Consider the following 24,088-nt stretch of genomic DNA (forward strand, 5'->3'; position numbering starts at 1 on the left):
GGTTAATAGGTATTATTAAAAGTTCTTGGTTCTCTGCTAATTACTGCAAGATACAGCTTATCAACATTTACAATTTTGTTTCTGCCCTAGCCCTCTACATAATATATAATGTACAAAGGGCATAATACTACTGTCCATCTATATTCTTAGCATAGAAGTCACACAACTAGCCAATAGAGACATTCTGAAATATATTCTCAAACAAGGGGATATAAAATAAAATATTTAATCTTTCACTTGATTTTTTTTCTTGTTTTTTTAGTTTCCTTTAACTTGTCCATTCAGAGAAAAAGAGCAGGTTAATGTCTTGCAGCCTTTCTCAGCAGAGAATAGAAAACAGGATTTGAGAGGCTATTTTCACAATTCTCTCAAGTATGGAATGCATCGAGTACCATTCTAGAATTAATTCATTACATTAAATGGATGACTTAGTGCCCTGGTTGTGAATGGCTGAACAATTCAATCAAAACATATAGAAACTTCCAAGGATATAGACCCCATAACGGAAAAAGATATGATCCACAGCAGAAATGTTTTTGTGGAGACAAAAGACACGTGGGATATGGTCTAGAAGAAAAATATCCTAGACTAGAATGCTGCACATTTTAATAGGCCATTATTTCAAACCGATTTCTCAGATATTATCCTTGTAATAATCTTGCCAAGTCAATATTATTCCTCATTTTATAGATTAGTGGTACGAACATTAAAAAATTCAGAAGCTGAGTCCTGTGGCTGGTAAGGAGCAACACAGGGGTCATCACTCCATGCCAGGATGGTGTTCCTGGACCTGCCACCATGAACCATTTGATTTCGCAATAGGTCTAGTTGTCCTAAGAAGCTCGCCTCTAGTGTCCATATACCCATTTTACTGATTTTCACTTAATCCAGGTAATTAAATCTTCAGGATGCACTCTCCCACACACACCAGCATAGCTTGTGCACCTGCTGCCCATGAGAAGGAATGTAGGACCAAGTTTCCCTGATTAAGGCTCCCCATCATCACACAGTCTGATTCTCCCACGGCAAGAGGGAAGCAGAGCTTTGGAAGTCCTGTGGACCTGACCCGCCCAGCTTTAGAGAAGGAAGAAAACCACTGACACAAAACCACTGATGTGGTAACCTGCCTTCCACTTAGAAACCATAGAAAACTAAGGACAGCCACAGGGACAAGCTGAGAGGTGAGAATGTTACCAACCTTGAGGTGTGGGAGGAGCTCTTTGCCACACCCCACTGCTAGAAAGAGGACCCAGACTGAACAGCATCCTCCTTTCTTGCTAATATTGCAAAAAACGTGGCTTAGAAAGAGAAGAATTTCATTCAACAGCTCTGTTTACTACATTACGTTCGCATAACTCTAAATTTGCTAGGCCATTCTTTAGAACCTTTTCTTTTTAAAACCCCCCCTAATTCTGCCTCATTCCCTGGGTAAAATCATTAGGGACTAACACTGTGGGCGGAAAATTAATTTCCAACAACTCCCGGGGAGGGACAGTGATGTACAGACTCACTGGAGTCCCTAGAAGCGCCATTTCACCCTGAGTCGCTTTCCCTATCACAATCTAAGCAAGCTTACACTCAGTCTGACCTCGTTGCAAAGGTAATACTGTGGGAGCAGTCTTCCAAACACTCTGGAAGCCAAAACTGTCAACAGACTGTCAGTGTGTCAACACTGGTTTTCATATTCTCTTCTAACAAAACAAACAGGAGAGTCACATACCTCAAGATGTTTTAACATTTTAATTAGTGAGCTGTGGGGAGAAAAAAAATCAGTGGGTGCAGAGATGGGACTGTTTTTGTCAGGTTCCCATTTAACACTATTTAGTAGTATTTTTTAAACACAAGCATTGGTGTTAAACACTGTCGGTACTGAATTTCTCTGGAAATAAGTGTACATTATATATGCCTTTCACCTCAAAACATCAGTAGCAATGCTGACTTAAACACTATTGTAATTAATATATCTCAGGATATATCACATCTACCTTGGAAACATTTGAATCTCTTGTAAGGGAACATCTCTTTAGTCCTGACTTAAAAGGGAGGAGAAAGTTAAGAAAACCATTTGTTTCCTGTAGGCTTCTACAAGACAGGGGTCATCTCTACAACATAGTAGCAACCCAGTGCTATTTTTAAATGAATGAATGGATGAATAAGTGTATACACATGAATCAAACAGCATCATTGAATACCGATAATTCTATAGATCCCACACAATAGGTATCAGTACTCATCCACCAATGAAGTGATCACAGTGTAAACAGCTAACATTTTACTGGGAACAAGAAAGCAGAGGGTGATATGGAGGGTCTTTACTGGCTTCCCTTTTCAGAAACTGTATTTCTACAAATGTCCCCTGAAACCACTTTTTCAATGCAAACACCTTAGCCTTCCCTCCAATTTGCTGTTCCCTCTGCCTGGGTAACCTGGATAACCTTTCTGTTCTTTGGAACCTTTCTGGAAAGAAACCTTTCCACACCTGAAGGCCCAACTCAAATGTGCTCCTCTGAGCTGATGTTCTCCTTCTCCATTTACAATCAATTGTTCCGGCCTTTGTACTTAAAACGCTGCATTGTAATTAACGTGAATATGCCATCCCTTCCATTACATTGGGCTTCCCTCTAGTTCCAGAAGCGTGTCTTATTCATCTTAGTATTTTCTTTGGTTTAGAATAATGCCCTGAATCTATATTAGGCATGTGCTAAGTCTTATGTCATAAAGTTACATTAAAGGGAGTTAAGAGTAGGACCATTTATTGAAGTAAAAGTTGTAGTCTTGACCCAAAAGAGGGAGGTGGTTCTAAAAGAGCTTTTGTTCACTAGCATTTCTCCTTGAGATCACTCAGGGATGGGGAAGAAAGCCACAGTGTGGGTGTGTGTGAGACCCTTTACCAGGCTGTGATGATGGCCACAAGGTCCAGTATACTTTTTTATAATGCTTTAAAAAATGATTGTCATTCAAGGACCTTGAACTACATTTTATATTTGTTATAACCACAACTGAAGAGCTAACACATTTTTCACAGACATGTTTTTTTTAAGAGCACCATCCATGATCTGGAACACATTTTTCACATCTTTCCCCGTATCACGGATATGAGAGACCCTATAGTACATCCTGGTCTCACTGTGCAAATATCAAGAGATGCCTATGGTTTAGGTTTGTCAGTTTGTTGGGAAAACGTTCTGATTCCTCATCATTAACAAGTTAATTTATCTGCAGAAACTGTCAGTAAACTTGTCAATGTTTTAGTAATCAAAATACTCGGTTCTCTCTTCTTCAATTACCACTTTTTTTTTTAATCAAAGTATCCAGGTACACTTTATATATGGCATTATGATTCCCCTTGAATGTAATAAGTGAAGAAAACACCCCAAGACACATATGTTATTTTAATTCACCAATAACTCATTAATACTTCATAACTAAAATCTGAATTAACAGTAAGAAATCTGCTATATATGTATTTTTTTCTGCTATCCTCAAACCTGAGAATTTCTTTATAGGCTTCTAGTTCTTTTGAATTGGAGAGTAGGCCTCTTCTATTTTAACATATACATAACTGAAATAAAGATACTGGAATCTGTAGTGTCCACATTGACAGAGACTAACCCCAAAATATTATGCTCTGTGAAATACAGATTTCCCACTGGGAAACAATCTTCTGTTTCAAAATTGTGAACTGAGGGGCGCCTAGGTGGTTCAGTCAGTTAAGCCCCAGACTTCAGCTCAGGTCATGATCTCGTGGTTCATGAATTTCAACCCCCCATCAGGGTCTGTGCTGACAGCTCAGGGCCGAGAGCCTGCTTCCGATTCTGTGTCTCCCTCTCTCTCTGCCCTTCCCCACTCATGCTCTGTCTTGCTCTGTCTCTCTCTCTCTCTCAAAAATAAATAAGCATTAATTACTATTTTTTTAAGTTGTGAACTGAATAGTACTCCACAATTATCTTATTTGAAAGGCCCAAGAAGAGCTCCAAACATTTGACACCTAACTGGGCATAATTGATGTATTTTTAACTTTTGCTTCTTCGAGTTTGTTCAGACAAATACTGGGTAATAGACTGAATATGATAATGTCACCTTCATTAACCTAAAGTCTATTTTTGCACTTACTATTGACATTTAAAGATCGCCTCATACGTGTTGCTGTGTTCTCAATGACTGATTTTACAAGACATGTTTCTACATTCCAAATATTTTTGCTGCTTCATAAAAAAGGCCTTAAAATGCCTTTTCAAAGAGTTTTACCTTCTTTGCAGCTGTGAGCAAAGCAAATGGGTCTCTATGGAGAAAAGAGTGTGTTTCTCCTAATTCCTAAAATCACAACCAAAACCCTCACTTGTTCTTGAGTTTACTTCTCTCCTAGCTGCCCCTTTACTAATAGAGTAGTAGGGCTGTTGCTTGGACCAAGGCCAATAAATCTCAGTTTCCTTGGAGCAACCCATTTCATTTGCAATCTGTGGCACCCACGTATTCTGTGTAGGTGCTGGTCTGTCACAGCTTTCTCTGAATGCCTCTAGGCATTTTTTGCACATATCTGCCTTTAACTGTGTGCTGTAAGTTGCATACTGAAAGTTGTTCATTCAAATACTTATGTCCTGTGCTGTATTCACATGTACATTTAAAGTTGCTCGCTAGTAGAAGCCATGCCATTCTTTTATTTCCTGAAGAGTCACAGTCTAGGATTAGGCATATTATGAGCACACGGTAAATTCTCATGGCAATTGACAGCTCCAGATACGGTAGGGCGTGAATATCTTCTCCTGCATTTCCTAACCCACACTCCTATAGTCAGTTGCTCACTCAAGATCCTCACCAATTAGGCATTTTGAATGAAAGAAACAAACCTGAACTTTTCTTTTGTCTCCCAGATATTGGCACCATCCTTGGTATAAGTTACCACCACCTTCCCAGGTTACATCCAAACCTTGAAGCTATGATTGACTTTTATTTTTTCCTTTTCCTTCTCTCATACCCAGACTATTGCAAAGTTATAGGTGCTACCTCCAAAATAAAATCTGAATCTCAGTACTTGTCTCTACATTTCCTGCTACTCTCCTGGTTCAAACACCATCATCTTTCCCTGAATCACTCAGTAGCTTCCCACCAGTTTTCTCTTCTTCATCTCATCCCTCCATAGTTCACTGTTTCCTGGGGTCATCTTGCCATCTTTTAAGAGATCAATCAGATCTCTGCCTTTCATGCTGGATTACCCTACTGGCTTCCATTTCTCTTAGATTAATGCACCATCTACCATAGCACAGAAAGCCCTTCAGGACCTGGGCCCTGCCTAGCTCCTTACCTGTTCTCCCAGTCTTTTTACCCTTGCCATACCCATGCAAGCACATTAGTCCGATAGAGCATAAGAACTGCAAATAGAAATCAATGCGTTTGGGAGATATCCCACCTAGCCTACAGGAAGGGTTAAAGAAAGAACAATTTGGAGGAGGATTAAACATGTGCCAGAGAGACAAGGTGTGTGTGTGTGTGTGTGTAAAGAGGGAGAAAGAGTAAACAGGGCAAAGTACTTCAGTTAAGTGTTATTTTTCCAAATATCATTCATAGTGGTATAATACACTCCGTTGTTACCTACTAGAAATGGTAAACTATACCCTGTATCTTAGAGAATTTCTGAGTACATCCCAAATCCTTGCCAGCTTTACATATCTGCTTCATTTCTTTAATGATCGTCTCAAAACTGGGCACTGTTCATAACTTCAGTTATGACGCATGGCTGTCATGACCTTGCAGCTAAGAGTATGGGACATAACTCTATATATTTACACGACTGACATGTTAGAAAAACAATCTCACAGCACAGGGGCTAGTGAACTATAGCCAGTAGGCCAAATCTGGCTGACTGTCTTTTTTGTAAATAAAGTTTAATTGGAAAACAGACATACCCATTTATTTATATATTATCTATGGCTGCTTTTCACTAAAGTTACAGAGTAGAAATTATAGAGAGTATAATTGGGGCAGAGGTCCTATGGTCCCACAAAGCAAAATACATTTATTCTCTGGCCCCTTGCAGAAAAAGTTGACAACCACTCTCATAAAAGCAGCCTTTTTTTTTTTTTTTTTTTTTTTTGAGAATTAAAAGAATAGGACATTTTTCATGGGTTAAATAAACGGCACTCTTTAAAAAAAAAAGGTGTTTTTTTTAATGTGGTAATAGAGTAGTTTGTATTTATTACTATTCCTAGGATAGTTTAATTGTTAAAGAAAACATTGTGGTTTATATAAAGGCCGTATAAGTGCGGTATTATTGCTGTGGGATCAGCTGATATTTCCAGACATGAAAGTACCTTTCAGTACATCTTTAAAATGTACAACAATGGGAAGTGATTTGCTGAAATAAAACTGTTATATCTGGCTCCAGCCCAAATTGCTCAAGGCCATGTAAAAGTCTGAGGAAATGCAGACATAATAGGCTTGCCAGGTTGGAAGTAAAATCACATTTTTCTAAATGCAAAGACTAATCTTGTGCCACTCACTAAACGGAGTTCAGGTTTCGATGACAATCCTTATTAACCTCTTATTTTCTGTATGTGTATAATTTTTCATTCCAATATATTCCAGGTTGCTTAGTCATATCATGCAAGGGATGTTTAAACTGTTTCTGAACTGCATATATTTAAATAATTTCATTAACTTTTATGTTTGACTGAACAAAAGTTTTTGGTCTTCAAATGCTTTATTGCATTTTAATGGTTCACAAAATGACTTTTTTTCCAGCTTGAAATTTTGCAGTTGACTAGCTGACACTGTAGAGTAGCTGTGTATGTACCTAATAGCTTATGTCATTTCATTAATGGAAAGGGGAAAAGAATATGGTACTTATGCCCACTCCGACAAGATGTTCATATGAACGATAAGCTATTTTTCTCCTTATTTAATGTAGCATTTTAATAAGATGATAGCCAAAATCATGGGAAATATTATGGTCATCAAAAGCCTAGAACTCTTGAGCAAGAAACAAACAAGAGCCCAGCCTCAATTGTGAACCTCTTCCAATTGTGTTGATCAGGACCGTCCTGGAGCCCTCTCGAAATTCCTGTGTAGAGTATTTTGCTCCTTTACCTTCTTCCTCCTGTCTCCACTTTTGAGGCAATTGTACTGCTTCGTTTTCAGGACTTTTCTATTCTGACTCTCTATCTTCTTCAGTCTAGTCGTCTGGTTATAACAATTACACCCGGATGCACAGTCAGCACCTCCCAGTTCTGGGGAAGCATTTCCATCTCTCCAGACAGAGCCACGATGATTAATTACATCACTCGATGTATGGTATGGGGGAGTTTACCCTCACTATTCTTCCTTTTCAAAATTGATTGCCAAGGCCCCTGTATTTATTTTACAATATGAACTTAACACACGGCTAGAGAATAAAGGTTGAAATTAGAAAGCAATCAATACACGGGACTGCACAGGATAATTGTTTGACTGTCACCAGTGCCTCACTTCTCTTTTCCTTCCTCACATGGATTAAGTTGGTGCGTCTCAAACTGTGATCTATGGACCACCTGTGTCAGAAGGGATTGAGTCGTTCTCTTAAAATATCAATTCATAAGCCCCACCCCAGGCCTTCAGAAACAGTACCACGCCAGTGAGCCAGTAAAAAAAAAAAAAAAAAAAAAAAAAAAAAAAAATCCCCAGATGGTAATTACCCATGCCAGACTTTAAGAACCAATGCAATACATTTTCAAAAGTTATGAAAATTTTTTTGAAAGAATATATCCTTCTTTTCTGCTCCATTTATCACATTCTGTACGATATATTTCCTTCCTTCTACTCCAATCCAGGCCCTTATCCCTCATGTCTGTATAATCAAAAACCTTTAAAATGATTCCCTTGCCTCTAGTCTTCTGATGCTGCCAGATCTGTCCCCTAGAATCATAATTTTAACATCTAGTCACCTGCTTTCTAGTGAATGTACCATTTTTCTACTTGATATTAATGGCACCTGGTTAGTTAAGACGTCCCTTTAATGCCTACAAAATCCTGTCCCCAAGAGAGTTAGATTACTCCCTGTTGTTAAACACAAATTCCCTTTTCTACCTCTGTTCAAGTTCTTCCAGGAGCCTGGTTCCACTTCAATTCAACTTATTTATCATGCAAAGTTCACTTCAAGTTTGCATTCCTGCAGGAAACACTATCTCACCACCTCAGTGGCCTGCCCCCCTGGGGTCCAGCAGCATTCAGACACAACCCAAGTCTTTGTTGTGGCTATTTGTGTGTGTGTTAAGGCATATGCCACAACCATCCACCCATTCCAGTGGAAAACACGATTGATTTGACTAGAATTCCAGTTTTCAAGGACTTACAAGCATGAATTTAAAGCAGCTTGGAGACTTTCTCTTCAAGTAGATATATAAGTGACAGACTACTTCTGTTAGGGATGCAGCAAAAAAGGGGATCACGAATAGAAAAAGAGTTTTTAGCAGTGGCCTCCTGAAACAGATCAAATGAACCTAAAATAAACCTGACTTGAGAAATTTCCTTCTGCATCTGAGAGAAGCTGAAAGGTATGGGCTTTAGTGGGAAGCTAGTGTGAACACAACTAGGGCTGTGTAACTCTGTATTTTGAGAAGGAGGGCTGTTCAGTGTAGATACAATGGTCTAGATAGAAGGAAGCAAAGAGCAGCCAAAATATCTGTACATGGTGGCTCTGGTCCAGTTAAGCAGAAGCAGATACTCAGGTCTCCTTATTCTGAGATCTGGGCCCGCAGGAAACAAGTACTTCTAATGGTTCTCAAACCTAGAAAAATCATTCTTTCTAAGTCATGAATAAAGCCTATTATTATATCTGTCACTCTATTTCACCCCCCACCCTCCCTCTGATTATCTCTGTGTGGTTCCATTAAATAAAGATTCAGTTTATAGGTACTACCTTATGCACATGGCATTATGTTAGGCACAGGGACACCGTTGTGAGCATTGCACAGTACAGGCAAAACCCTGGAACATTTACAGCTAATCATTGTGTGAGGGTATAATTTCTACTTGAAATTTTATGGCATAAACCAAAAGCTACTGGGACAAAGAGGCAGAGGCAATTCTAGCAAGGCAATTGTGAAAGGTCCTGAGGAATGAATCACTCTCACATAAGTGGCAATAAGCAGCAAGACTATTCTAGGAAGAGGGAACAGAATCACTCAAAGCACAGAAGTATATATATGCTTGAGGGATTGGGGAAGAAGCATCTAGAATGGAATGTAGACTGCATGATGGAAGTATGGTGGGTGGGAGAACATGGAACTTTCCAGTACAGGTTGAGATACTGCATGTGACTTTGAGGAGTATCAGTGATGAGCGGTGTGGCCTTGGACATTTATTTTATTACTCTCTAGAATTCTTCTGTTACTTTAAAAATAGATATATTATTTTCCAGGGGCACCTGGGTGGCTCAGTTGGTTGAGAATATGACTCTTGATTTAGGCTCAGGTCATGATCCCAAGATCGTGGGATTAAGCTCCTCTCTGGGCCCCACACTGAGCAGGGAGCCTGCTTACCATTCTCTCTCTCTCTCTCTCTCTCTCTCTCTCCCCCGCCCTTCTCCGCTCTGTCAATCTCTATCTCTCTAAAAAAACAAGAAAAAAAAGACGTTTTATTTTTTCAAAAGATGCTGACCCTAAGAGAAAAATATATTTTACTTCATATACAAGATTTTGTTAATGTAATAGCCCCGATTATCTGTCTTATAGCTAATATTATGTTTCAAACAGGCAGCTTCAGATATGCATAGAAGATTGTATCATCTTAATCTGTAGAACTACCCCACAGGGTCATTCCTAATGTCATTGATGGCCTTTGCCCCCTTCCTTATGTTCCTCATAGTGGTAATTTCAAGTATTTCTAACACATAAATTTTCAGGATCCAAATTCCAGGGATGGAAATGTAGTGTAAAGGACTCTAGACGTGCACAAAGTACAGGTCATGGCTCTCTCTGCCTTAACTTGGGTAAGTCAATTAATTGTTTCTGGACTCCTGCTCTTCATTCACAAAATAATAATTCCTATAATCTTCACAAGATCAAAGCAATGCACATGAAAGCCTTTTTTTAGTAAAGAGTAAGCAAGCAGTTAAAGAAAGTATAATTATATATTTCTTTTAGTCTGTAAGATCCTTGAAAATATATTTGGTTTTATGGATCCATTTTTGTGCTGTGCCTAAAATAATTCTTCATACACACAGATCATCAAAAAAGAAACTTTCACTCAATAAGGTCAAGGTCAAACAAATTTTTTAAAAAATCTATAATATCACATAAAATCCAGTTATTTTCTGTTAATACATTTTTCTATGATAACAGAAACATAACAAAATAAATAAAGATGATGCTCAAAATATAGATTCAAAGACAAGGGCAAATGGCAGATTACTCAATTGTTCTAAGACTTTTTTCAAACATCAACAATGTCATATCTTTAATAGAAGTAGTATTAGATAAGAGCAGAAGTTATATCTTAAAAATCTACTTTTTTTTAAACATTAAGCCATTAAGGTAAATTCAATGAAATTTCATATAGCAATAGGGCCAGCTGTTTAATAATGAAGAATGCTGTGCACCAGCTTGGAGAAAGCTGCAGGGGTCATTTTATATGCTGTTTTTAACAATTCAACAAGCCAGGGGTCATCTTCAGATGACCCCTGATCTTTCTTCAGAAGAGACTGGAAAAAATCCACAATGGTGGCTGAGCCAATTGTTTACAATTGCAAATGGAATCTGATATGGAGGAATGTAATTCACCACGTGTGTAGCCTGTGGTGATGTACTCTTGAGGAAAAAAAATCGTGGGTTTTTTTTTTACCTTTTTTAAAAATTTTCAGTTAATTAATTTGATACACATAATCACACATATATATTTCATTCCTTTTTTTAAATGTTTATTTATTTTGGGGGGGGAGAAAGAAAGAGAGAGAGAGAGAGAGAGAGAGAGAGAGAGAGAGAGAGGTGGGGGGAGGGGCAGAGAGAGAAGGAGGCTGAGAATCTGAAGCAGGCTCTGTGCTGTCAGCGTAAAGCCTGATGTGGGGCTTTGAACCCATGAACAGTGAGATCATAACCTGAGCCGAAGTCTGACGCTCAACATACCGAGCCACCCAGGTGGCCCTGTATTTCATTCTGAGTTGCTGATGTACATGTTTTCTTCACATATTGTGAAAAAAAAAAAAAAAAAAAAAAAAACACTGCTGTCAGTATATATTTTTTTAATATTTATTTATTTTTGAGACACAGAGACAGAGCACAAACTGGAAGGGAGCAGAGAGAGAGGGAGACACAGAATCTGAAGCAGGCTCCAGGCTCCAAGCTGTCAGCACGGAGCCCAATGGGGGACTTGAACTCACAAACTGTGAGATCATGAGTCATGACCTAGGCCAAAGTCAGATGCTTAACCGACTGAGCCACCCGGGGAACCCCGGCTGTCAGTATTTTCTTTGAAATCTTGAATCCATATTTATTTTTCTCTTCATTATTTCTCAGTGACTAAATATTAAATTAAACATCATCAGACTACTTTCACTCTATTTTTACCTAACTTCTCCTAATCTTGGTACTCTTCTGTATTTTGGGTTTGATTTCCTTTTGTAAGAGAACTTTCATTCCTTAGATTAAAAAAAAAAAAAAAGTCCTCAATCCTTTACTACAAACTCCACCACTGGAAAGAGTATAGTCTTCCCATTCCAGAGGATCATGAAAAGAGATTTGGGGAACCTGAAGAAAAGTCCAGAATAGTCTTTCTCTGTAGAGCAAAAGAGTCTCCCCATCCATCAGATGACTTAAGTTGTCATGTCCCCTGCATTCATCGCTAAGGTAAGTATATGGTGCCTCTGAGGAAATCAGTGGGGCAGGTGTTCTCCAAACTTTGCATTCACGACTGCAAGATATTTATCATCCTTGTTTGGCAAAAGGACAAAGAATTGGACCACACTGAAAAGGAGACACAGTGAATAAACACTGGGGCAAAAACACACAGGATATACTAACAAGTCGTCTGAGTGTTTTGAGAAGAATAAAGCCATCTCTGAAACTGACTCACAGACACTGAAAGTCACGGCACTATGAGAGACAATAGTGGATGCAGGGATGCCCTCTCCGCTATTCAGTTGCAGCGTTACTGGAACTTAGGGCAAGTGATGTGCTCTACAGGTACATGAATACTTTGAGGCTTTGTATTATCTTCCTAAATCATCTCTAGACTTATTCTGAATTATGAGCATGCAATTATTAATTTTTAACTATAGACCCCAGAAAGAGTTGAAGAAGCAAATTTGATTTAGAATGGCATGAAGTATGTTAAAACGCTTTTTGGATATAAATGATATTGCTTATACAAAAAAAAATAGTAATTAGCATTGATTAAAACCCAATAAATTCAACACAGTATGTTTAGCTGCTTTGTTGTGTTGTGCACGGTAAGCTCTGAGGAGGTTATAAAGATAGTAGTCTCAGTCCGCTTTCTCAAAGAACACACAAAATTATGCATAGAAAGTAATATGAATAATAAACTGGGTTGGAAAACAATATGAAAAAGAAAATTATATTTGGCAGGTAAATATAAAATTTGGGTCTGGTTTCTCGTTTGTAAGGTAACTTGTATTCTGTAGACTTATAAGGAAAAGAAAAATGTCCTCAACCCTTTACTACAAACTGTGACAGTGGAGGAGAGCACAGTCTTCCTGTTCCAGGGCATCATTTGCATACATTTGTGAAATCAGAAGAAAACAGCAGGAAAATCTTAAAAAAAATTTTTTTTTTTTTTAACGCTTACTCATTTTTGAGAGACAGAGGGAGACAGGGTGCGAGTGAGGGAGGGGCAGAGAGAGAGGGAGACACAGAATCCAAAGCAGGCTCCAGGCTCTGAGCTGTCAGCACAGAGGCAGAGAAGGGGCCCGAACTCACGATGGAGATGACCTGAGCCGATGTCGGATGCCTAACCAACTGAGCCATCCAGGCGCCCCAGGAAAATCTTTCTTTATAGAGAAGCGGAGTATCACTGTTTATCAGATGTAAAAACAAACAAACAAACAAACAAACAAACCCAAACAAATAACAGTAAAATGTTAATTCTAAACATATGGTGAGATCAAAATTGGCAAGTGTTTAAGGAACAAAACAAAACGAAACCAAACCAACCCAGAAATATTTATGTCACTTATCTTTTAGAACAAATGTGATTTGTTCAACAAGGATTTGCTATAGTTCTCGGAGTTATTTGATGGAAAAAGACAAGGACATAATCTCACTGGCCATCAAGGAAAATGTATCCAGCCAATCCAGAAACCCAAAACACTCATCAATACATATCTTCCCCTGAGGAAGACTTGGCTTTATGGGCTCAATCATTGCCAAGTATGCCATTTCTTGAAATGGGATTTATCTGGGCAGGGGTGAGGACCAAGGAAAAGAGGAGCTAGTGAGAGCGGCTGCGGAAAGTGACACGGGAGACTTTTCCTAGGATAGAAGCTTAGAAGAGGAACAGATTCCATAATTGTGAAAGTGGGTACCCAAGAAAATTACCAGTGATTCCAATGGCCACATCCTCTTAGGTTCTCAGTCACCATTTGCTGAGCAAATTAATGAATGTATTTCCATGTATTGGAGCACTGATTAATTTGCAACACAAAGCAGACTATCCATGAAACCATCTTCTAGTTTACTCATTTTGGTCCCCAAAGTGCCAAAACCTGCTGCTGTTTTTGTGTTTGTGTATGTGTATGCCTTCACAGAGATGTTAGCAAAAGAAAAATCAGTCAAAGGAGGACAACATTCTTTTAAGAAAAATATTGACATTTACCAAAAAAGGAACCAAGCTCTTGGTGTCCCTCTACCTTTAACATCCCCCTCCCAGCAAAGGGAGGCACAGAGGTTAACAGATTTAGCAGGGAAAGCAGGTTGTAGTCCCATTGACAGCTAGGAAATGAAATGACATCAAGTATTCAATGATTGCCCTCAATTAGCCTATGCAAAGCAAGAATTAATTACCAGCATTGAAAAAGCTCACCTTTGACTCCTCTCTCAAGATCTCACTTACACTGAGTGTTCCTCTGGCGTTATAAATGAAAGTCCAGTAGACTTGATAACTTGCTTTTCCCTTAATACATTTTAGGTGGAAGTAGTTTTTTTTTTTTTTTTTGTCTTTTTTAAAACATGGCAGCTCAAACTTAATAAAAGAGGACTCCTAGTTGGTGTAAGCTTTCCATATAAATCTACATATAGATGGAGATACAGCTGCAGTAGAGGTACGTGTAGACCCATAGATCTATAGATATAGATACCGATACATGACTGGCTAGGATTTACTGATCCACAATGCAATACACATTAGCAGTACCATTGCACATATTAGCTTTGGAATTCTCCAGGCAGCAATTAAATGTATTAAAGTAAACCTATAAAATAATTTTATTACTATTCAGGGAAATAAATCATAAAAAGTAATGTCTCTATAGGTACAGATCCCATTTTTTGACATACTCTAACAAAAGCTGTATATCTTTTTCCCAAGCCAGTAATAAAATAAAACCAAATGGACCCCTAAAGCCATTCACTTAATGAAATAATTTTGTTAAGCAAACAATAAAAACCTCGTTGGCAACAAAGAAGTTGTGTTGGAGCACACAGGAACTCTGAATAAAAGGCTAGAATATGATTCGGTGGGTCTGGGAGAGTTATCTGAGCAAATGGAAAGGCTTAACTTGGCTTAGCCAATATTGCTAGGAGGCATCAATCTTAGGTGACATAAGAGTTAGGAAATACAAAGAATTGCCAGCATATATGAGATAAAAGCCCAAAAAAGGGGAGAAAATAAGAAAGCAGGAAAGGGAGCTTGGGAGAGGAAATGAACATTGGCTTGAACACTTAAGTTTCATCCCCTGTGTGAGATCCTTTTATCTATGGTTTGGCGATGACGGCAGAGCATGGTACCAAGTAGGAGGCCAGCACTGGAGTCAGAAGAATGACCAATGAGAAGTGTGTCATTGTGGGAAGACAATTGGGTTTAAACTCAGTCAGATGTGGGTTTAAGTCCCAATCTTCATTATTCGAAGCATCTCTATGTATAAGGAAAACAAGACAGGAGCTCTATGGGCAAATGTGCTGAACCATAACCTTAACTGTACTTACTCTGTGTGGCTGGTTATTATTTGGTAAAAGAATTTCCCAAATCCAACCCAGCTCTATAGCCACTTGACATTTCTAAATGCCTACCAATCAGTCAACAGGGAAGGGGATGGATATGATGGCTTAACAGGAACAAGGTACGCCTGAATGAAATGTTTTTAAGTCACGTTTAGTGGTACATACACAAGGATTGCAATTGACTTAGTAACTGTCTACCATGTGGGAGTTTCCAAAGTTCCTCTAGTGAAGCCAAGGGCAGAGGCACACATTCCAATTTTTTTCTGGCCTTCCAGGTGAATACATGTAACTGAACATACCTTGAAAAGATCAACCAATGCAATATATTAATGGATCCAGGTAATATTAGTTCATTATGCCAGTCTGACACCGCGGTTCAAAAGGAAATACTTTGCATATTCTTCTGGAGACAGTTTTGTGAGGGCAAGAAAGAGAGTTGGTGTCTTGGGCTCAGCTTCTTCCTCTGTAAAATGGAAATGTTCTCGGGGCATGTGGGTGACTCAGTAGGTTAAGCATCTGACTTCAGCTCAGGTCATGATCTCACGGTTGGAGGGTTTGAGCCCTGCGTCAGGCTCTGTGCTGACAGCTCGGAGCCTGGAGCTGGCTTCGGATTCTGTGTCTCCCTCTCTCTCTGCCCCTCCCCCACTCATGCTCTGTCTCTCTCCATCTCTCAAAAATGAATAAACGTTAAAAAAAGTTTTTCACGAACTGTTCTCAGCATTTATTTCAGGTTGTAGTTACAGTGCTTTGACCTGTCTGCACATAGTAAGGGTCCAACACATATGAGTTATTATTGTTATTATTGTTAATATAATGAAATGCACCCTCCTAAATTGATAAAGCATAACTATGATAGATTACCTGCATTATGTTCTTCTAAAATAGTTACCTGTGAAAAAATGTTTGCGTGTCTCTCCAGGCCAGTGCTCTTTAAAGTGGGGGAAAAAATGTACAAATGGAAAAAAAAAAAGGTTTTAAAGGCAAATGAAACTGAATTGTGTGTTTTCCAAAGGGAGTTTATTGTTTCTGGCTTGAGCCCTCCATGGCTACAGCCCTCCATTTAAAAAAAGTCCGTTATTTGCCTACAAAAACAGTCAGCAAATAATGAGTCATGTTGCAGAATTTTGTGCCTTTTCAGAGAAATATTTTCTGACAGCAATATATCTCTGAGTAACTTTAAAATTCTGTTGAAACTGGTTTGTTTAGACAATGTTAGCCAACTTCTGCCTTGGGTGTTAAGAACGAACCACTCCGTTTAAGCAGAGCAAGGCTGAGCTGACTGTTCTCGAATATAGTAACGTTGCAGTCTGCCTCAAAGTAAACAGAAATGGGCAATTCGAAAATGTCATCAACCCAGAGCTTTCAAAGGTGTTAAATATTTAACTGTAGCTAATAGACTGCAAAGTAATGCTTGCCTGGCCAAACACATGTGCTTTTTATTTCTCCCTGATCACTCTTGGCATCTTTGTTTGTTTCTTTGTTAGCCTCCCTCGGCTTTTCAGAGGCAAGAGGCAGAGCAAGACTGAAGTCAGTGACAACAATGTGTTTCTAGAAACCTCTAGGTTTGGCCTGAGGACAATGCTTTAGAATCTAGGTCTTGGACCTGGGTTCAAGTCTCAGGTATGAAATGTAAAAAGCTGTGTTACTTTAAGCATGTCATCTCACCCCTGTAGGCCCAGGGGTCTCCTCCGTAGTCTTGTGCGTGGTTTGAAAAAGAAAGGAGATAATGAACATTAAGTACTTCGCACAGTGCCAGGGCACATGGTAAGCCCAGTGGTTATTGGCCATAAGTACAGTAAGTGTCATGATCACAATCTGGGTGCATATCAACTACTCTTCTATCTTGGGGCATTTGCTCCTCTTTCTCTTGGGATGCTTCTCCCTTGGACTTGGCATGGGTGTCTCTTTTTCAACCCTTCCTGCTTCAACTAAGATGGCAGCTCCTCCCCCGGGCCTCGAGTGGCCCTGATCTTTCCGGTTAGATCGGGCACTCCTCATTCCTCTGCCGCTTCTACTCATCCCACCCCACGCCACCCCGTCCCCTATCTACTACAGTAGCTGACTACAGCTGAAATCATTATGTTTTAAATTTTTTTTTAACGTTTATTAATTTTTGAGACAGAGACAGAGCATGAACGGGGGAGGGGCAGAGAGAGAGGGAGACACAGAATCGGAAGCAGGCTCCAGGCTGTGAGCCATCAGCCCAGAGCCCGACGCGGGGCTTGAGCTCACGGACCGCGAGACCGTGACCTGAGCTGAAGTCGGACGCTTAACCGACTGAGCCACCCAGGCGCCGTTTTAAACCTGTTGGCGGTCTCTCCCCAGTCCAGCGTAAGCTCCTTAAAGAAGTTTTTTCTGTCTTTTTCACCATAAATTTCCATAACCCAGAACAGGACATGATTCACTGGGGCTTCTAAATAGATGCTTATTGATGAACCAACCCTTATTATGATTATGATGAGTATACCTCCGTATTAACTTAGTTAATTTATGCATTAGGCGGTTCCTCAGAATACAACATCATATTATTAAAAAGAGTTCCTGTAAAAGTTAATCCATCATGCAGGTATTATAAATGACTTTTACTAAATATAGCATCAAGTGTGTCATTAGTGTCTGGGATTCTGGTAAAAGTAATATGTTAAGGAGAGCCGGGAGAAAAGTGTATACTATTAGCATAACTTATCTCCTGATCAAGTTAAAAGTATAAAGCACTTTGTGGTAACTCCCCCAAATAATCCAGTGGTCTTAACAATGACTCTGAGAATATGTGAGACAGAAGAAAAGATGTCCACTAACCCAGGCGTGTCAGTAAATGGTTACCGGAAGTCTTTTTCCTTCCTCATGAGAAAACTTGACCTTCAGTGAATGTTGAAGCGCTGTCCCCTGGTCACTTGGTACATACCAACTATATTACTCAGGAATAGTACCTACAGGAAAAAATGACCCTGATTGGCAAATTGGGTCTAGACCTGGAGGAACGAGAAATCAAACTGTCAAGATCCAGAGTGACCTTCATAGGTTTGGGTGTCCCTGAATGTGGTGACTTTACTATCACGTCCCTTATATTCAATGGGGACAGGCACACGACTCTGTCAGAAACATTGGATGCTGTGTGGATGGAGGCATCTAAGCCAAGGCGGGTCTGCTCACTGCCTGGTCTGGACTTACCTCCTTGTATTTGAGCTGTCAGCCACATGGCAAAAGAGATCTCTTCGGCTATATAGACTGCTTGCTACAAGGCCTCTGCCTGAAGAGAAGTCTTGAAGCCGACAGCCGGCAAGCTGGGCTTCCCATCCTATACCTTTCTAATGAATCTAATGTCAGTATTGGCCAATAGCAGTTGTTACAGGCTACATGTGTGCAACCCCCTCAAATTCCTGTGCTGAAACCCTAAGCTACTGGGGCCATTGGGAGGTAGTTACATTTAGTTATGGTCATGAAGGTCTGGTCTCTCTGATAGGATAAGTGTTCTTGTAAGAAGAAGAAGAGATAGGAAGTCACTCTCTTTGTCTTGTGAGATCAAAGTGAGAAGATGGCCATCTGCAGGCCGTGGAAGAGGGCAATCACCAGGAACTAAATCTGTGGCACCTCGACCTTGGGTTCTCTAGCCTCCAGAACTGTAAGAAATATATTCTTTATGCCACCCAGTCTTTGGTACTTTGTTATGGAAGCCAGTGCTAACAGCAGTCTTTTGAGACTCCGTGCTTAGTAAAGTCTAATAAGACACCCTGGTGAGGGAAGCAGGGCAGGTAATGGTTTGATGGCTGTGGAAATCACAGATAATATTCCCCAAAGAGGCTGCCTAGTTGAAGGCCATAGACCGAGCCAATGAAAAGGAGGTGAGAAAATCATGAGAGAGAAGCTACTCTGGCTTCTGATTAGCTAAGAAATTTGGCAAAGAGGCAATTTAACAGTCCCCAGGAACCCTTCAGTCATACAGAAGTAAAGGACACATGGACTATTTTTAATCTGCTGAAAAATTCTTGGCCTATATAAGCTAAATAGAAGAAGTTGAAATGTATACATAAGCTAAGTAAACACACTAACTAGAGTAGTACTTTACTACTTTATCTTAAAACTATCTCCATTTCTTATTCTCCACTTGTTTTGGGGCTAAATTTTCATACAAGAGCTTTCTTGGCAAGGATAAACAGGGTCCTATCTATCTACTATATATTGGAAGGAATTAAGGAAAAAATGTCTCACAATGTAAGCAATAGAGAATATAAGCTCTGAATAGAAAGAATTCTTACATTTGATGGGACTCCAACTTTTCCTAATGCTCTACTCATTCCTAAAGGCAGTGTGTCATCGTAAAAACGGATGGGGGAAGGAGTCAAGAAGTCCGGACTCTGGGCCAGCAGACAACTCATGAGAATGACACTGTGATGGGGCACCTGTCTCTCAGTCTTTCAGAGACAGATCTTAATCTGAAGAATGGGGAGAAGAATGGGCCCAGAAAAGCCTGTGCAGGACTGACATTTTGGAATTTGATTACTTCCTCTTTGCAACCAAGCGTCTATGACAACATTTTGTTTGCTTTGTCTTTGTTTTTTTTTTTCCCACATAGACTATTACAGAAGCATTGACACAGACTTCTGTCTTCTTGCTTCTCTTCCTTCTGCTTTGACTGCCCTTTACTATCTCCAAAGCACATCTCCTCTTACATCACTACCCTCTGAAATGGTGCCTTGCTGCCCACCTCCAGATGTTCAAGGTTAGACTTTCCAATCGAAGCCCTTCATTTCTGTACATGAAAATTCCATACTATGCATGCGCTCCATATTATCTGAAAGACAGGAGTGAATAAGCAGGAAACATAGGGCTTTAGCTGTTGCAAAACCGAATGGACATTTTTCAGTCTAACGTACAACCTAGTCATCAATAACTCTTTTGGATGACGGCGATAAAACGGGGTTCTCACAGACAGGTCTAAACCTAAGCAATGCTTGATTTTTTGTACATAGAGCAAAAAGTATCCAGTATAATGAGTCATCCTACAGTTATCCAGTGTGAGTTGACGTCATTACTTTTCTTTATCATTAGGGACATTTTATTCATAGTTTAGGGGCTTTGTTCTCAAAGACCCCTGAGCAAATACTGTAGAAAAGGACATGGAAAAGTAAAAGCACTACATGCAAAAAGCATATTGTCAGATATGTACGAATTCTCCTTCAAAAATATGATTCGTGAGTCACTGCCCCAAGCAGAAATGTAGTTTTGGCAACTGGGCTCTACCCACCAGAATCCTCATCTTTATCATACAATAACCCCCAAACTTTTAGTATCAAACCTAACCCGTTTGATCCCCCCCCACCCCCCATTTAAAATTCATAAGGGTAGGGAACTTAACACCATTTTCTTTAGCTGGTAGTCAAATATTGTGACGGTTTCTCCTCAGTCGCCACAGTTCTTTCCTATCAACTATGCACGGCATGCGGCAGACTTTTTAAAGTTATTTGTTTTAGTTGAAAAGGGCAAACAAAGAATGAACTGCAGACTTCAGTGTGAACCAGGACATAGAACCTGTAATTCTGGGACTTCTCAGAGTCCGCTCCGTTTGACCCTTAATGAAATGAAATTGCAGTGTCGCCCCCGTCGCCGGTGAGACATCAGACCTGAAAGGAGACATGAAGCCAGGAGAGCAGCTCTCCCCTACATCTCCAATTAGCCACGGAGGGAAAATGAGACAAACAGTCATCTATAATTGAGAGGCTTGCTCTCTGGTTCTTCCTGCCATGGGAAGCCTTTCACCGAGGAAGGAAGCGTGATCTAGCACAGTGCCCAGAGCTGGGAGTCTGTCGTGTTCGGTTGTGTTTCCGGTTAGTTCACTGACGTACTTCCTGACCTTGTAGGTGACTTGATTTCCATCAAAGTGACTGAAACAGCTTGCTGGTACGGACGACAGGTTTGGTTATTCTGGCAGTCCGTAGGCAGATGCATTCGGGTTAGCATGAAACAGGGTGAACAAAGACCATGGTGTCTGCGACCAAAACAGGTTGCTGAGACTAAGGATAAGGTGGGTGGCAAGGAGCACCGGGTGAGGTTATGATGTGCATCCTTGTCTCCCTAGAGTGCTGTGCTTTGGTTTGTGTTTCAACTGGTCAGCAAATTATAAGCCATCCTAACGAAAGCTGCTTAAATCAGTGCCAAATTACTGTAACCCCTTTTTGACCAAGAGAGCACGTGGACAGAAAAGACTTATTTTCTCGCAGTAGGTCTTGGTTTAATACTAATATTGAGCTTAAGTGCTGAGAACTAGTTAAAGAATTTGGAAAGCTGACTTGTGCAGGCAAATTTCGAACAGCTATCACTGAACCTTGGCACAGATATCCACTGAAAAAAATCGTCAGCATCCACAGAAGAATCCAGAAAGAAATGAGAAGCCTCCCTCTCCTGCTGTGGCTGAGTGTGGAGAAGCCCCTAAACCAGATGAATGTACAGAGCAGGCATAAGTCTCTCCAGGAGCCGCTCGCTGAGTGGAGAGAGAGAAAATTCTGGCACACTGGCCAGAGGGCCCAGCTCTGAAGGGGATGGTATAAAACAGCTCAGTTCCTCAGCTCGAAGAGACTCTGGTAGTATCAGACCAGCTGTCAGCTTAGAAGACCAGTGAGATCCCTCCTTCACCAGAGGTTTGTATTTTAAGAAGGCAAGAAGGAAATACCTTTGGGCATTCAGGGAATTAATAGCTAATATTTAGTGAGCACTTAGATTAGGCACTATGTTAAGTGCCTTACATGTATCTTGTAATCTCATGTAATTCTAAAATCAATCTCATGAGATTACTGCATATATATAAATATATATATACACACATACATTTACTCCTGGAATAACTGAGGCCTACCTAAAAATAAAAATAAGTAATATGTCTATTTTATATTCCGAAAGTATAGATTTGTGAGGATTTTTTAAGAATAATTAGGATTGAAAGACAAAGTAGATGGTGGACTTGGTTTAGGCTCTGGTCTTTGTCCCTAAACAGGGCGACCAACTATCCGTTTTTGCTCAGCAATGTTTGGTTTTAACATGCAGCCCAGGATAACAGACTGGTAGGTTATGCCCTCCCCCAACGCCAAGCAGTTCTCAGCTACTTGCTCCATAAATACATAAATCTAAGCCCCAGAAGGTCTGGGGTAGAGATGAAGCACTTTTTGCTTCCCAGGGGATGCTGATGCTTACCAACGTCAGAAAATACTGACTTCCCCACTTAGAGGGTGAAGTATACATCAGCCTTCCCGGGTCTGCACCCACTCAGAGCTTTTGCACGCATGCCACCTTCTCTGCCTTCAACCACTTTCTGGTGGAGATGCCAAACCACCCCCTGAATAACCACAGCATAAGAACAAAGAAAATAAAAGCAAGTGAACGGGGGGGGGGGGGGGGGGGGGGGCAAGAGAAAAATGCTAATGAGAAACTCTGGAAGGGGTCAGGGTGGAGGCAGAAGGCAGGCAAACAGGTATCAGAGGAAGGGGAGTGAGAGAGGAAAACAGTGCCAAGAGGCTGGGGAGCAGGGCGTGCCAGAGAAGTGGATCCTCCCTGACCCGAGCACCTCCGCTCCCAGAGGCCACTGCCACCCTCCACAACTCCTGATTTGCCAAGCTCAGCAGGCTCCTCACAGCCTGCCCTTCTCTCTACCCTGGATCACTTTACCAGCTATTTCGTAAGACTAAATAAATGGGGTCAACTTCAGAAAGCATAGCACATTCCATTTAGAGCAAGTGTACATTCCTTCATGCTAGTAAGCTGGGATCACCTTTGGCAAGAAGGATATATTTCTTTGCTCTGTCTTCTCTGAGAAGAAATTTTCCTTCTGTTCTCACATGGTCATTGAAGAAACAAAGACTACCATATTTAGTGGCAGACAAAAGGGCAGGCTTTTAGGAAAATATTGACTTAGAAAACCTTATCCTTGAGAAAAAGATTGTAGCGGAGCGAGCCAATGAAAAATTCCCACTGAGATTTACAGGATTTAGAAACTTTTTTTTTCTTTTTAGCTGATGTTCACATGTCCCTTTAAGTTGACCCAGAACACTAAATCCATGCTAATTTTAGCTAGCTACTATGTTTTTGGAAATTAGGGTTTCAATCCCACTTTTGTAGTGGGAAAAAGTAATTCCATGAAGCTGCCAGGTCAGAATCTGGTAAAAGCGCATCCTTTTCTTGAAAGAAACTGAAGGGGGAAAAAAAAAAAAAACAAACATTGTGGAGAACAACCCAAAGATGACTGAGGACTGAATACTTTACCATGAATGTGTACTTCTTTCAAAATTAAGTTAAAATAAAAAGAATGGATGAAAAAATACAATTCTTATTAGTAACCTACTTAGCCCAACATGTCTCTCCAAAATCAATTCCCCTATGAAGAATGTCCTGATGGCCATGACTATACATACCCACTCTTTTCCTATTTCTCTTTCAGCATTTCCCTTACTCTGCTTTGCCTTACTGTCATTTGTTTTTAAGTTTATTTATTTTGAGAGAGAGAGAGAGAACAAGCAAGAGTCAGGCAATGGCAGAGAGAGAGGGAGAGAGAGAATCCCAAGCAGCCTCTGAGCTGTCAGTGCAGAGCCCAATGTGGAGCTCAATTCATGAACCGTGAGATCATGACCTAAGCCAAAGTCGGATACTTAACCAATTGAGCTACCCAGGTGCCCTGCCTCATTGTCATTGTTATCCATACTTTCTTTGTTAGATGAAACTGCCCTGAGGACACAAGAGTTTTCTTTCATTGATTCATTAATTCATTCAACCAATATTTACCAAGTGACTGGTATGGCTCAGGCTCAGTTCTGGAGCCCGAAATACAATGGTGAATGAAAACACAGTCACTGGATTATATTTACAGCTGGGTGGAGAGGATTGGGAAGCAAATAAGAAATCTGGATGCCAACTATACATAAGGAACAGATAACCTTAATTACTCTATGGACCTACTCTTGAAT

The 24,088-nt window shown here is 40.2% G+C and overlaps 1 protein-coding gene across 2 annotated transcripts in view; it reads right to left on the reverse strand.

Moving 5' to 3' along the window:
- GPC6 (glypican 6) overlaps positions 1 to 24,088 on the reverse strand; it is a 1,121,471-nt gene that overhangs the window by 593,094 nt on the left and 504,289 nt on the right. The gene's annotated exons all lie outside the window — the stretch shown is intronic.

The sequence above is a fragment of the Puma concolor genome, chromosome A1, assembly GCF_028749965.1.
Source record: "Puma concolor isolate L17-30 chromosome A1, mPumCon1.1.hap2, whole genome shotgun sequence".
NCBI lineage: Eukaryota > Metazoa > Chordata > Mammalia > Carnivora > Felidae > Puma > Puma concolor.